Below are 2,431 nucleotides of genomic sequence, written 5' to 3'. Positions count from 1 at the left end.
AAGGGAAGGAGAGTGGAGAACCAAAGCGAAGGAAGGAGTAGCAGAGAGAGAGAGAGAGAGAGAGAGAGAGAGAGAGATGTATGAAAAATTAGACAGTTTGACGGACAGACGATTGAGGGAACTTACCAAATGGGATAGAAAGTGAGGATTGGAAGAGTAAACATTTGTGGAGAAAGGCAGCGAAAGAGTACATATAAAAAAGTACTACGTCATCATAAAGAAACTAGAAACCAGGACCATAGTCAGATAAATAATATGTTTTGGGGAATAAAAGGAAGAGGAAGAAGAAGAAAGAGAGATTAAGAGGAGTAGACGGGGAAGCGGAAGAGGAAGAGGAACAGAAGAGAGGAGGAGAGGAGTACTGGGATGAGACTCTGAGGGGCATTCTCGTCCTACCCCCGATATTACAGTCCCCCCTAAGAACACTTTTGTTGCGCAGAATTGGAGGAGTTTAACAGCTTTTCCTACCCCGGAGAGAGGGAGGGAAGCGGGAGGGAGAGAGAGAAGAGACAAAAATAACAACAACGAAGTATGGAGGCAAAAGAAGTTTGGGAAGGGAATGAGAGGGGAGAGGTGAGGTCATAGAAAACGAGAAGAGGCTGGAGATTTTAATGAACATGGGAAGAAGTCGAGAAGCGAAGAATGTAATCAGAGAGAGAGAGAGAGAGAGATAGACTAATTCAAAAGTAGAAGAAAGTGAAGGTAGTGAAGGAGATAGGAGGTGAAGGAGGAGGGAAGTTGAAGAGAAATGAGATTGAAGAGATGTGAACTATGTGAAAATGAGAGGAGTATGAGAAAGATGATGGAAGTAAGAGGAAGAGAAGGTTGGGAAGTAGAAAGAGGAGGGAGAATAGGAAGAATATAAATGGAAAGAGTGGAGGAGTAAAGCAGAGGGGGAGAGAGAAACAGGAAAGCGAAAAATTGTTAGAAAAAAAAAAAAAAGAGGAAATAAAAGTGAATTAGACAGGGAGGGAAAAGATTGAAATATAAATACGGATTAGCCTACTGATATATGATTTACAAAGGTGACAGGAACTGAAGAAGGAGAGATGATGGGAAGACTGAGATTGAGCCAGAAGTAGAGGGTAAGAGAAGAAAGATAAATAGTAAATTGGAGGAAGGAGGGGAGACCATGAGAAAAGATGTATTGTAGAAATTGAATGGAGAGGGAATAGGTGAGTATAATGAAAAATAAGACAATGGGAATAGAAGAAGAAGAAGAAGAAAAGAAAAAACGATGAAGAAGAAGAAAGAAGAAAAAAGACGAAAAAGAAGAAGTGGAGGAGGAGGAGGAGGAGGAAGAAGAAGAAGAAGAAGAGGAGGAGGAGGAGGAAAAAGAAGAAGATGAAGAAGAAGAAGAAATAGGAGTGGACGAAGAAGAAGAGATCTATTGTGGAAACCGCCAAGGGAGGAATTGAGAATGGAGAGAAAAATATAGTTGGCGAGGGTAGAGACGGAGGAAAAAAAGGAGGAGGGGAGGGCAGATGGAATAAAAGAGTCTGTGATGGTGAGGGTGGGGCTAGAAAAGGGTGATTGTTTTGAATCGGAGAGGAAATGGTAAAGGGGAAGGTAGAGACGAGGGAAAGAGAGGAGTAAGTGAAAGGGGGGAATAGAGAGGGAGGAAGAATGGAAAAAGGAAAGGTATAAGGAGAGAGGAGAAGAAAGGAAGGAGAGAGAGTGACAGGAATATATAAAACAGGAGGGAGAAAGAAGAGAAAGAGGGAAGCAGGGAGGAAAAAGAGTGTGGCAGAGGAAGGGAGAGAATAGATAAAGACGGTATGGGAGGTGGAAGACATAGTTAGCGGAGGAGAAGAAAATAGGAGAAAGAGAGGGAGGAAAAAGGAGGAGGAAGAGAAGGATGGAAAAAGGGAGAAGAGAGGCGAGGTTGAAGAAGTAGGGTGAAAGGAGATTTAAGAAAAGTGATAAGGAGGAGGTAAGATTTAGAGGGAAAGGGATGGTAGGGAAGAAAAAATAGTAGGAAGAAGAAGAAGAAGAAGGAGGGGCGAAATGCATCTCTCTCTCTCTCTCTCTCTCTCTCACACACACACACACACACACACACACACAGAACAGAAAAAGTTAGCTCTAGCCAGGGTAAAGGGGGATTAGTAAGTGGAAGTGCTCTGGAAGGCAGGAATGGAAATAGAGAGAGAGAAAAGTTAGCCAGATGGAATTAGAGAGAAGAGGCGAGCGACGGGAGGGAGAGAGAGAGGGAGAGAAAGAGAAATAGAAAAAGTTGAAGTGAGTTTAGGGGGTAAAAAGTGAGATTGCATGACGGGACGATCTGGCATAGCGGGAGTGAGACTGATGCGGGGAGGAAAAAGAGAAAAGAAGGAAGGAAAGAAAGAGTGGAGAGGGGTGAAGGAAGGTGTGGCGGAGAGGAGGATAAAATAGTTTCTCGCCTTGATTCCTGGGTTGTAATTTGGTTGAT

The sequence above is a fragment of the Coenobita brevimanus genome, chromosome 71, assembly GCF_032717465.1.
Source record: "Coenobita brevimanus isolate Jiangsu-jjx chromosome 71, ASM3271746v2, whole genome shotgun sequence".
In the NCBI taxonomy this organism is placed as follows: domain Eukaryota; kingdom Metazoa; phylum Arthropoda; class Malacostraca; order Decapoda; family Coenobitidae; genus Coenobita; species Coenobita brevimanus.
Note: the sequence above shows the minus strand (reverse complement) of the source record.